The 14529-nt window shown below is 34.4% G+C and overlaps 1 protein-coding gene across 1 annotated transcript in view; it reads left to right on the forward strand.

The window, feature by feature from the left end:
* Positions 1–10008: 10008 nt before the first annotated feature.
* LOC128546572 (uncharacterized) overlaps positions 10009–14529 on the forward strand; it is a 36407-nt gene continuing 31886 nt past the window's right edge. Inside the window, exon 1 of the mRNA XM_053517375.1 lies at positions 10009–10233. The gene's annotated coding sequence lies outside the window, so the exon portion shown is untranslated. The remainder of the gene's footprint in view (positions 10234–14529) is intronic.

Below are 14529 nucleotides of genomic sequence, written 5' to 3' on the forward strand. Positions count from 1 at the left end.
GCATGCATCATCGCCCTATAGACCTTTTTACAAAAGTAATCGGTTACTCTGCTATTTCACGGATGTTTTGATTTTAGCGCGCATGCGCTGTTTACGTGTGGCAACAGAACTCTCAACGATTAGAAAACCTACATAAAATTATCATTTTATTACGAATTGTTTTGCCACTGTAAAGATAATATATTAGTCAAGTTATTTATAATGCTTTGATTAAAGACATGTATGTAATTAGTCAAATCTTACCTGAAACGCCTGCTTTATTCTTATTTTCATCGGAAAAGAACAAGCATTTCCAGTCTTTTTCCACACATTATACAAATATAAAACTTGTTCCTTACATTTAAAAATGTCATATTTTCTTTCAATTTATCTATATTTTCAACAACTTCAACTAGTTGTTGTATATATTTTTCTCCGACTTGAATGACATCTACGTAGTTACGGGTCGCGGCTCCATGTCACTGAAGTTGCTGTTTTATGTAATATACCGGAAATTATTACGTAACTATTATGCAAATGACATGATAAAACATAGGTTACCTAGGTAATCAAGATCCTAACTTAATTTCGAGGGTGTCCCCTAATTAGAGCGGATCATAAAAGTTACTGAAGCATATAAGATGTCTTTGATGTGATATACTTTACTGCCTTCGGTCATCAATGTCATCATAAGAACGCACACGGATAATTACACGTGATATCTAGGACTTTAAAATCTATAAGAATATACTTTGGAACTTTAATGGACATTTCCTTTTAAAACGATGAAATTGTAGTTAAAAAAAATCTAAATTCGTAATTTTTATCTCTTATGTTTACATGCTGGATCATTTTCATATCGGAGAAGTATCGTGCGCAGAAGTCATTACCGTAAATTAATAGAATAATTATGATAAACTAGATTTCCGCAAAGAAGAGAACATCGTTTAACAACAGATAAAGAATGTAAGTGTAGAACACCTCTGCTCGCTACCCGCCCCGCCGCTTAAATCTGACCGCTGTATTCTCCATCTGAACCACTTTGACATTGTCAGATATAAACTTTCAAATTCAAAGAATCAATAGAAATAAAAAAAATAACAACTTTAAGATTATTATTATTTTGAATGCGTATGAATTGATCCCCATTTGAGTATAAGTAGATACAAATTCAAAGGCTGAACTTTGTTAATATTGAATCTTTTATTTTCAACTTCTACTTTTAATTAATTTCAAGTATCATGTAAGCTAATTGCGACAGGTGGTAAGTTATATGAGATCATGTTAGAAAATAAAAACTTTATTATTACTTTATTAATTCATTGAAAATATCATTTTTCTCATTTTTCTTAACCTAAATTTGTCGAGATCAAAATTGCTGAAAAAATAGTTCATTAATCCAAAATCATCAATGATAATGCGCATTAGTTAAAGTATATCAGCTGTGGGTTTGCAAAGATCTACATATATTTTCCTTTGTCCTTCGATGGATATTTACTATAAAACAAACTCATTACTGATCGAACAGATTGAAATACAATATAACTCTAACGTATTTTATATTTTGCAGTCATGTCTTTTTGCCCTACGTAGAGTGCGCATGCGCGAAAATTATCTCCAGTTGCTAAGAAAATAGCTCTCTGGAAAAAGGTATATAGTGATCTATATTTGTAAATTTCATGAAGTCGCTTTTTTTATGTTGAACTTTATGGAATGTAAAATAATTAAAGGGCAGTAACTCTAATGAAGAAATCCTGATAAAGTTACGTGTGTACTACTGCCTTATAGTGATCTATATAAAATTTTGTGTCGTTTCATGAAGATCCTTGTATAGGTTATTTAGATAATGTCAAAAATCCCTATGTTTTACCAAATCTTAATAAAGGTAAATACTCTGATATTACTGCATAAAGGGGGAATCGTGTGAGCAAAGGTCATGTGCTAATTAATAATTATTTGAGGTTTGGTGATAGTAGCTTTTTTTTTTTTTTAATTTTAACCAATTTCATTTCTTTTACCAAACTAACGGGAAAACACTGTTTTTACTGAGTAAAAAGGAATAATTCTAAATATGAGCAAAGGCCATTTGCTAATTAATAATTATGCTAGGTTTGGTGATCCTAGCTGAAATGCTTTTTGAATTATAAGGAATTTCCATTTTTTATTATTGCAAACAAATTAAGGAGAAATATCTTCTTTTACCGAGTCAATGAAGATAATATTGTTTATGAGCAAAGATCATGTGCTGATTAATATTCATATGAAGTTTCGTGATTCTAGCTAAAATTCTCTTTGAATTGTAACCATTTTCTTTCAAACAAAAATTCTGTTTTCTTGGTCAATGGGAATAATTCTTCGAATGAGCGAAGGCCGTGTGTTTCTTTATAATTGTTTGAGGTCTGGTGATTCTAGCTGAAACACTTTTTGGATAATTTTTGGATCATAAGCATTATCAATTTCTGACAGACGGACGCACAGACGTATGGACGGACGAACAACCGACGAACAACGCCAAAACAATACCCCTTCGCCTTCGGCAGGGGATAATAAGACACACCTTGGCGTTATTATAGGAATGTATTTCGTCTGCTCGTAATATGATTTAAATGTTGAGATGTCCCCCTTAAAATATCTATCGTCCTAGGTGTCCACAGTCCACTTCGCCTTAATTCGCAAATGTCTAATAATCAGATGTGTACAAGAGAGAAAAGCTCTATTAAAACATTTTACACAAACTATACGAGAATTAAAACATAAAGTTGACAGAATATAAACATATGTTCAGTTTGTGTGTTAATTGCACATAGGGCACATTTAAACTTTTAGTCGAAAAGTCGTATATAAATCCATCGAAAATGAACCATATAGTTAGCAGGATAAAAATCTTGTTCAGTTTGTGTGACTAATAACGCTTAAGACACGTTCAAGGTTAAATGCATCATTTACATACAGATGTTAAAAGTGATATGAGATTTGTAGATTAAATCAAGAACTAATAATGCATAAACAATGTCAACATGTACAACTTTTGCAAGTGGTACCTTTAAGTAGTAAACACATAGTATTGATAGTAAGCCATCAATATGTTTCAATATGAGATGTATGTTGACAGATTCCTAAATCAGAACAATATACATAATGACCTAATGTTCAAAATAGATAATAATGACACAATGTGAACATTTTTCAGATTGTTGACCCCTATTTCAAAGAACACGCAGGTATTTTCCTAGAATGGGTTTACAGCATGTAACCAATACAGTTAATGAATATACATAATATTGACACAATACAAAATTTTTATTGCGAAAATAGCCCAGAAATATTTTACATATTACACATACACTTAAATCAAATTAAATCATATTAAGAAAGTGACCACAGTAAGAAAATTACCTACTGATTAGGACATTTACGTACGTAAGCAACACCAACAACAAAAAAATTGAAACACATCTTTTACATTTATATAAGTTTTTTTTTTTGTTTCTGTATTTTAGTCACAGAATAGACAAAGAATTATTCACAAACTACCCTTATAGAATGTGACAAATTCGTTCGAGAAAAACACATTAATATGTATATAGTTATGACAATAGAAACAACAGTTTATTTTTAGAATAATCGCGTATATTTATACTCAGAATTAAAAGTATGCGTACTACACAACTGTAATCATTTTTGAGATAAATGTGCACGAATCAGATAATCCATGAATATGTTAAGGTCCGACAATCATTGTTTAAACGAAATGTGTCAGCGACATGCGCATCTAACATGTATGAGGTTTAAAACAGATATTACGCAATGTTCCAAGATCAAAGGCTTTATTACGAGACGTATTTTCACTTGATAAGACTAAAGTTAGTTATTCCAACGACAAAAATTCAAATTATCAACGTAATTAATAAAGATACAACCTTTAAAAGTAAGCGTAGTTTTACTTTGGACATACTTATGGAGTTTATGTATATAAATCAAAATATAAATCATATTACATGAAACAAAATTTCAAAAAAGAATCTTGACTTATACAGTAGGGGACCCTTTATATGAAATAATCCGACGAAACACTTATGTACAATATATACAAACATATTTAGGTCAATATTGTCACTCTCCGACAGACAAGTACATAACATACTTTTGCACGTGAAATACGAGATACGAACACCTGCAGACGATCATCATACCTGTATGAGCAGAAGTATACAGTGCCACAAAAGTTAATCAGTCATTAATGTTGCAAGAATTCAGTCAGTCAATAATAAGTAAAAGGATCCAGGTCACCTCTGCAATTTATTTTGTGTACACTTCTCTTTTTTTTTTTTTTGCAAGCTTTGATGGCTATGTTTCCATTTGTCGACCAAGCACCAGCAATGTTTTTATTTTTAACAAGCTCTCGTGCTTCGTACGGAAGACTGGCTCTGTATTTTGTGAGATCTTCATTCACATATTGGCCTTTTAGACTGGCTCCCGTCCCTATGTTTGTTCTTATTTACATTTATCAGTTTTCTTCATTAAGAGGGAAGTAACTCCAGAGGGTTGTTTCTACATATGGTTCAGCCATCAGAAAAAATTGTGCTATTTTAGAGGCTTAAAATTTTCTAATAAAATGTTTCCTGTATTTATATAAAAAATAACCATGCAGCCAGGGAGCCAGGCTAATTGTCTTTTATAACCTTTTGATTTTAGCAAAACCTGATTGCGATAAAATAAATCTCAAGGTCGTCGAGACACAAACTTCACCAGTATATCATGAGTATTTCCTGATACCTTCGGCTTGCTATGATTGTATACATTGTTTTTTTTTTTCTAATTAAATGGAGTGTTTGTCAAGAGTGAATGTTATATAATTTAGATGTTTATCATTCAAATTCTGTATTACATTATAATTAGGTAATTAGTTTTTATCTATTGTTTGTGTGATGAACAGTTTTAACAATACTATAGAAGGTCATATTGAAACTTAAGACGTTTAATATGTTCTAACTCCGTTATATTATATATCTTTATGTGTTACCTTCTTTAAATAAAGTTATTATTATAAATAAATTATAAAATAATGCAAAACTTAAGGCATAGCACACAAGAGCTGCTTAATAGACCATTAACAGGAACAAGACTGATAGCTGTGTAACATAAATGCTAGGACTATCTACAATGGGATAAAATCGGAAAACTTTGCGAAGCACATCGTGAATGATATTTGCTGGTATTCTTGCCACAGACTACTAATTACTAACGTCCGTCAATTTTAGATCAAGTAGACAGAACAAGATTGAGTATTTAGTTCCTCTGTCGAATTCTTACAACACAGCTTCTCCTGAACATTAAGTCAAACTGGCAACAGTAGCTGAAGTCCCCTCGCTTAGGTCTTATTCAAGAAGAGGTTAAACACCCTTCCTTTCAATCGCTGTTTCTTTCTTAAGAGCGAACACGCTGAAAGTAAGTCAATGATGTCACATAGTTATTACCTTTCAATCTAACATACAGCTGCCACAGTTGTCAAACGACAACATAGTAGGCTGGGTACACTTGTTTTGATATCACTAACTTCTACTTCTCCTTTCCTTTACTGTTTCTATTAAAGTAACTTTCTTACTTGTGTACATCGTCATTTAATCTAGTATGGCTGCAGTGACGTTATATGCACTAGAGATATACATGTAGATGTAGACACGTCGCGAGAATAAAAGGTTTTATTGGGTCGGGAAAGAAATTGTATTCCCAGTCAAAATAGGCCTATCAACTACTGTGTATGCTTGTATTAATGCACAGGCTGAAATAAGGCATTTTCGTTGTTTTCACAAAATAAAAGACTCTCTGACTGGTATATAATAAATAGGCCTGTCCATATCTTCATGTAGCCGGACTTTAATGTACTATGCACAGCCACTTGGGGTTCGGACCTCCACACACTCCATTCTCCTACGCCCCTGGTTAAGTTTAGCCAATATATTTTAGCATTTTACCATGTATTGAGCATAGGTGACGATCATAAAAAGCATTTTGTAACATTTCAGCGTGTTTTTAAAAAATGCATTTTTACCATCAATGCTCTCAATACTAGAAGATATGCAACTTCTCACGAACACTAGAGAAACAATAGCCAGTTAAACGTTTAAATGAACCCCTACCAATGAATCAGTGGTATCAATCGTCAGATCTGTTACCATTCTGTTAAATGACACCGGTCCCGACAACTGTCGTTTGTATTCCGACGAGAAATCAATAAATAATATAAATCAATCTATCTAAATTCTATGGAACACTTCCTTGCGAATAGATCCCTGCTTTGAACTGCGCATATCATTGCCGGGTACCAAAATCACACCCTGGTACCGGCGCTCCCAAGTACAGGTGGCACTCACACATACAGCGCTCGATAAGCGATTTTAGAGGAGCGGTGGTGTAAGTATTTCTTATTGTATCTCCGGTAATTCAAAACTTTTCTTAAAATGAAAGATATCTGCGCCCTGATGAATAATTGGTGACTATGTTCTGTGAGTGTCACAACATTTCATCTTGAAATAAACAAAATACGGCGAGTTAAACGTGAACGTTTGACTCAAAAATGTCAAATGTCAAAACAACACGTAAAATACTCGGTAAATACTCCAAATGTAGTCATTTTTGATACAGTATCGTATAGCCATGTCTTCCTACAATAACCAGTTCAAATTCCAAGACTTAATTTGTTATATTTAAAGAATGACTCGTGTTTAAAGATGGTATGGGGTTTCAAAACGGCACTCACATCGCACAGGTGTTAATTTTTTTGGCGCTCAACAAGTCAGCTGGAGAAAAGTCTTCCGAAACGTAGACCTTGTTGTTGTTTACTCTCAGTGTGGTGCCTGTATGATCATAAATCTTTATATCGTTAAAAAACTGACTGTAGAAGTCGACCTTTCTATGTTAAAACTTACGGCGACAATATTTTAACATTATTTTTTATTAAAAAGCTTCTTGAAAACTGATTAATGCTAAATTTTGATATGTCCTAGGATTTCGTTGAAAAATGAAAAACGTGCTTCAAAACATTCATATGACTCAGTGGGATCAGTGGACGGTAAGGTTTGCAAGAAGATATGTGTGTGCTTGCGTGCGTTTGTGCGTGCGTATGCGTTTGGTTAAACGCCGTTACTAAACAATATTTCAGGTCAATCTCAACGTTTTTGAATACCAGTATAATGCAGTGAGCATCCGTATGATATATATAGAGCCAGGTCGATACTTTTTTCGTTGGGGTGTGGAATAAATGTTTAATTATAGTTAATTAGAGTTAGTAAAACTCATTTATAACGGACTGACAAGTTTTCTATTCTTTTCTTTAATTTTAACAACTTACCATACGCCTACATTGAATGTATAATAAATGTTGAACGAAAATATTTTACTTGTTTCATTAGATTTAAGATTCAGTAAACACTCATAACAGAAAAATAGAAGGTTTTTACGGTGGATGATTAATACCATTTCATCAATTCGCCACGCGACCCCGTCGAGCGAAAACACGAGAATTAAATAAAAGTTAAACGCGGAGTGGTTAGCGAGCAAAAATTCGATAACATGTGGCGACGCGGAGCGAAAACACGATTATGGGGATTGGGGGGGGGTGAGGGGGGTGCTGGCGTTGAGTGAGATTCAAGATGTAAAGCGGCTGGGTGCCCGGGTGCCCACCAATGTTATGCCTTTCAAACCTCAACTTCTTGCTCGGAGCCCGCTGATCAGCCAGTTTTCGCTCGACTCCCCCCGACGATTTACATATTAAATCTAAATTTTTTGTCTGCGATTCTCCATACAGAAAATACTAAGAATAAGAAACTGCGAGAGCGTGGATTGAAAACATGATAATTAGTGGGGCGCTGAGAGAAAAATTTACGTTATAAATCGGCGCCTAAAATTTAAAATTAGCGGAAAGACGGAATGGCATATATCAGCCACCAAAGAATTTTGTTAAAATGTCTATTCGGTACAAAAGACGCTCATATTTTAATATCTTATTAATTCAAGGAATTTATCAATTAATGAGTTCTTGTTTGGCTCTCTCAGGAATCGATGTGAGTCATTCCGATTTAATAGCAGACATGAGACGTAATGACTAGTTCCATTAACTACTGTTTAATCCAACATCAAACTGTTCTTGGTGGTCTAATCTCTACCACACATAACTAACCAGTCCGATTCATCTCTTTTCCGTTGTAGTTGCCTTAGAGCTGACGATTTCTCCACATTTCTGAAGACCTTTCTCTAGCTGTACTTGGTGAGCGTCAAAAAAAATGCACACCTGTGCGATGTGAGTGCCGTTTTGAAACCACTTACCTTCTTTAAACACGAGTCATTCTTTAAATATAACAAATTAAGTCTTGGAATTTGAACTGGTTATTGTAGGAAGATATGACTATACGAAGCTGTATCAAAAATGAATACATCTGGAGTATATACTGAGTACTTTACGTGATTTTTTTTACATTTGACATTTTTGAGTCAAACGTTCACGTTTAACTCGCCGTATTTTGTTTATTTCAAGATGAAATGTTGTGACACTCACGGAACATAGTCATCAATTATTCAACAGGGCTCAGATATCTTTCATTTTACAAAAAGTTTTGAATTACCGGAGATACAATAAGAAATACTTACACCACCGCTCCTCCAAAATTACTTATCGAGCGCTGTATGTGTGAGTGCCACCTGTACTTGGGGGCGCCGGTACCAGGGGGTGAAAATTGATACCGCTTCGACTGCATTATAACCGGATTATCGCTTCACCACGTGTTACACGAGGTTTGTTTACATAAAGAAGTGATGATCTGGTTTAACATAGCCGTAAGAGTAACAATTTTGGTTCCCGGTTTATGACATGCACTACACAAAGCGAGGGTCCAGCGCAAGCAAGTGTTCTCATTGTTCGTGAGAAGTTGCATATCTTCTAGTATTGAGAGCATTGATGGTAAAAATGCATTTTTTAAAAACACGCTGAAATGTTACAAAATGCTTTTTATGATCGTCACCTATGCTCAATACATGGTAAAATGCTAAAATATATTGGCTAAACTTAACCAGGGGCGTAGGAGAATGGAGTGTGTGGAGGTCCGAACCCCAAGTGGCTGTGCATAGTACATTAAAGTCCGGCTACATGAAGATATGGACAGGCCTATTTATTATATACCAGTCAGAGAGTATTTTATTTTGTGAAAACAACGAAAATGCCTTATTTCAGCCTGTGCATTAATACAAGCATACACAGTAGTTGATAGGCCTATTTTGACTGGGAATACAATTTCTTTCCCGACCCAATAAAACCTTTTATTCTCGCGACGTGTCTACATCTACATGTATATCTCTAGTGCATATAACGTCACTGCAGCCATACTAGATTAAATGACGATGTACACAAGTAAGAAAGTTACTTTAATAGAAACAGTAAAGGAAAGGAGAAGTAGAAGTTAGTGATATCAAAACAAGTGTACCCAGCCTACTATGTTGTCCTTTGACAACTGTGGCAGCAATTATAATGTTAGATTAAAAGGTAATAACTATGTGACATCATTGACTTACTTTCAGCGTGTTCGCTCTTAAGAAAGAAACAGCGATAGAAAGGAAGGGTGTTTAACCTGTTCTTGAATAAGTGTCTGTGGTACTATGGTTATATTTTATGATATTATCTTCAATACGAAATACAGTGCACATGTAAATTTTAAGAAGATATATGCGTTATAACTGCGATATGAAAAATGCAAATTCTCTATCTATAAAACACAAGTACCCTTCAGTGCAAAGTAAGTCAACCGCAGCCAGTTAACCAAAGTTTATAAATCTATCCGCAAAATAAACACCCTACTTTCATATCTCTTCAGGATAATGTGACTGAATTTATGTAAAATACATTCAAAGTTTTAAATCTAATGTTGTTTTAGCTCTCACTTCAAAAGTAAATGACTGAGTGAAAGGAAAATAGCCAATTCATTATGGACTATTTTTACATCGCGGAATCCTATTTTGACCAACTTACTGCTTCGTATCATGAACTAGGCGTATTCAGTAGGTTTACAAAATGGCTACGGCCTCCATGTTTGTGTTTTATTTTGACAGTCATGATTAAAGATTAGTAAAGTAGATAAGCATATATTTTATGTAAGATCACCACGCAATATCATAAATGTTTGTCGATTTATTTGGATTGACATACGTTGTAACATTGTTAGGCTGATGGATTAAAGCGAAACAGAAAGTTTTTCTTACATCAAGGTAGGTTGACATTATAATGTTGATGTAGTTGACATAACAAAACGTTCTTAAGATGAGTTATCGTTATCACTCACAATCTGTATTACGTCTGTACGTCATGCGTTTGTCAACAATTTAATTAAAAAGACGTCTCTTTTGAAATTATTTGGTTGGATCTAAATTTCAAACCATATTTCCTCCTATAGACCGTTTTACTCTGTGCTAATTCCTCAGCAACGGGAAACAATTTTCGCGCATGCGCACTCTACATTGGGCAAAAAGACATGACTGCACAATATAATTACGATAGAGTTATACTGTTTTTCAATCTATTCGATCAATAATAAGTTTGTTTTATAGTAAATATCCACATAAGGACAAATATCTTTGCAAACCCACAGCTGATATAGTTTAACTAATGCGCATCATCTTTGATGATTTTGAATTAATAAACTTTTTTCAGCAATGTTGTTCTCGACAAATTCAGATTAAGAAAAATGAAAAAAAGGTATTTTCCAAGAATTAATTAAGTTTTTGTTCTATTTCTTAACATGATCTGACATAACTTAACTTACAACCTGTCGCAATTAGCTTACATGATGCTTAAAATATAATTAAATGTTGCAGTTGAAAATAACAAAATTCAGCCTTTGATTTTTTTATCCAGTCATGCTGATTAATTCATTCCGAATTCAAAGAAAAAAATTAAAGACAATGACTTCTGTTCACGATAAATTTTCGATATGAAAATGATCTAGGATGTAAACATAAGAAATAAAAACAGAGATTTATATTAGGCGTTTTCCTTCATTGTGTAGTTATAGACCTGGATTTGATTCATAACTTACGAATTTAGATTTTTGTTACTACACTTTAATAGTTTTAAATGAAAATGTCCATTAAAGTTCCAAAATATATTCTTAAAGAACTTGAAATACTAGGTACCTCGTAAAAAGTTTATTTTTGATTCACGAAACGGCTCCGCCACGTGATACTGTAAAATCATTTAATTTCGTGGGCATGAAATTTCGTGGTTTTGGTCAAAACGGCAATTTCGTGGGGATATGAATTCGTGGATTTCGACTTTTGAACATAAAATGAATATGAATTTTACTTGTTCATTGGGATTAAATTTCGTGGATTGACTCAACCACGAAATCCACGAAAATTAGTCCCCCACGAATATTAATGATTTCACAGTATATTAATTCGTGTTTGTTCTTATATTATGGCATTGATGACCGTGATTGCACGGTTAAACTGGTAGCCTCTTTCAATAAGGATCTGGCTAGGTTCTTGTACAAAATGAATAATGATTTTAAAAAAAAGGTGTACAAAAATCTCCATAATCACTTTTTCATGGAAGAAATTAACTTCGATGAAGACATGTAAACAATTTGGCTGGAAGGTTTTTCTCCGGTTGACGGGCCAGATCACTGGCGCCAGACCAGAAAGAAAATGCCTCTGTACAAGTTATACCATACCCTTAGGTATTCTACAAGAACCATGGTCATAAAGGAGAAAATACACTAGCCCGTTTCTCAACTTAAACGCGCAGAGTTCGGTGAACTGGTACCTAGTATATTGAACAAGCGATAATTTATCTTCCATCGTGCACCAGTCACATTGTCTCAATATTCCATATTGCTGAGATTATCAACATATTTTTTGCTTTCGTCAACGTTACAGAAAAAAATTTGCGTGACTTTCCCTAATGAACATCTGGTCTACAGGTCACGGCAGTTTGCACATGATCGGCGAAATGTAAACAAATAAAAACAGAATTTAAAAGAAAAAACAAAATTTTACACTTAAACTCGAAATGATGAATGAAATTCATCTTGTATATGATCTTTAATTTGAAATCGTTAGACTGCATCTGTTCTGTTTATTTTATTCATTTTGCACATTTATGCTGCATTTTCACATTTTAGCGAACACGTGCGGTAAAATGACGATTGACATATATTTTCACAACAGTCAATCAGAGTGATTTTGTAATCTAGAACGGAACTTCACCAGGGAAGTTCAAGCAATTTTTTGTGTATCGTTGAAATAACTATTTTTCTAAGATAAGAAGTATTTGAGAAATGTGACCGGTACACAACTGAAGATAAATTACCACTTGTTTGATATCCATAGTACACATTTACCGAACTGCGTGTTTTAGGTATGAAATGCGCGATTGAAAAGGGTTAGTATATTTTCCCCTTCATGATCATGGTTCTTATAGAATACCTAGGGGTAAGGTATAACATGTACAGAGGCATTTTCCTTCTGTTCTGGCGCCAGTGATCTGGCCCGTCAACCGGAGAAAAACCTTCCAGCCAAATTGTTTACATGTCTTCATCGAAGTTAATTTCTTCCATGAAAAAGTGATTATGGAGATTTTTGTACACCTTTTTTTTAAAATCATTATTCATTTTGTACAAGAACCTAAAGATAGGCAAGGAGCGTTGCGCGCGCGTAAAGGCCTTAACTTGCCATTAATTCTTCGCAAGGCAATTTATCTGTGATATATCCGGGGAATTCGTCGGGCTACTGTTATACATGTCGGGTAATGTTGATACATGATGCTCGAAAGTGATTATAATTTACTCCTTTTAAACAATTGGACACGGCGGATTGTGTTTGCGTTTAATTTGGAATATTTGAATGGCGCTTTTATGCGTGCCAGTTCATTCATTTCATTAATACAGCTTGGTGTTGCATGACTCATGAATACAGTGGTGAAGAGCACTTGTTTTATGCGCCAAGCCAACCAATACATATACATATAATATTTTATTCAATTCACATAATGTATAAATATGATGATTTTATTATTTTGAATGTAAAAGCTTTACTGTTCGCAATAGTGTACATGTCAAATTGAAATATACATCTACTTGCAGATACTTCAGTTAAAACTTTATGAACAGGCTCAATCAAACCGAGCCCGCAAATTTTCGTTTTGTTGTGTTGAGCGACCTGTGGAGTTTCCACTTTTTCTATTTTATTATCACAGCAGCGTTGTTTGTGCTGTGTGGCGGACGTAAAAAGTCTCCCCGTACATTCAATCAGGGCTGTTATATTTCGATCTTCTCAGATCGTTCAGCACGACTTTTATGTCGTGTTACTGGTACTGTTTCTCAGCATGAACATTTCGGCCTGGGTGCTTCCAATACTCTCGCTTTCATAGCTTTGGGTATTGTTTAATCACCCCTTTGATATGGTGCCTGCTTTTTAATTTTGTCTTTTAGCAGTTCCTGTGATATGCAGGCTCCATAACCTCAGATCCCCTTTCTAAATTTCAGTTTGTTTAGTTCTGCTCATTGTTTTTCCGTTTAGGTCAAACCCATTATTTTAACTGGGGACCATACGCCGCTTTTCATGGAATTACACGCTAGTGTAGCATTGAAGGTTCCATGTGCACCGCCGTATGAACACATCTGCGGATGTCTCTAAAATTGTTTTTTGTACTTTTAGCTTGTGTAAATGTTGAGTTCTGCTCAAGCCGGGGCTATAGGGCGTGGACGGTAGCATGCATTTTAACTACCGTCCATGAACAGGATCAATCAAACCGAGCCTGCAACATTTTCGTTTTGTTGTGTTTAGTACGGTGCCCCTAAAGTGACATGTTACACACTTTTTTTCCAGTTAGGTAATGTGAGACTTTAAACGAAATAAAAAAAAAAGTCTCACATTACCTAATTGGAAAAAAATGTGTGTAACATGTCACTTTAGGGGCACCGTAGTTTAGCGACCTGTGGAGTTTCCACTTTTTCTGTTTTAAAAGCTATAGAAATATTTCCGACGCAAAGACAGATCGTTTTGTCATGAAAAATACTAAGTTCACCAATTATTTTCATCATATACAAAACAATATGTTACAACAACCGTTATTTTAAAAATTGTCTACTTTTGTCTTTCTCTTGATTTGATAGATTTTAAATATTTGTATAAAAAATAATTCCAACTGTGAATTTGTTTTTAATATCATACTTAACAATTACAAAAAATGACATGAAAAATGTAATTACATTTAAAAAGTACATCAAGGTAACGAAACATTGCATCGAAGTCGTGAAATCATACTCGCCCGCTTAGCTCAGTGGGGAGAGCCGCTGATCTACGGATCGCAGGATCTTAAGTTCGATCCCCGGGCCGTGACGGTTTAATAGAAGACATTGTGTCTGAAATCATTCGTCCTCCACCGCTGATTCATGTCGGAAATTTGGCAGTTACTTGCGGAGAACAGGTTTGAACAGGTACAGAATCCAGGAGCACTGGTTAGGTTAATTGTCCGCCGTTACCTAACTGAAATACAGTTGAAAA

The sequence above is a fragment of the Mercenaria mercenaria genome, chromosome 11 (assembly GCF_021730395.1).
Source record: "Mercenaria mercenaria strain notata chromosome 11, MADL_Memer_1, whole genome shotgun sequence".
Lineage (NCBI taxonomy): Eukaryota > Metazoa > Mollusca > Bivalvia > Venerida > Veneridae > Mercenaria > Mercenaria mercenaria.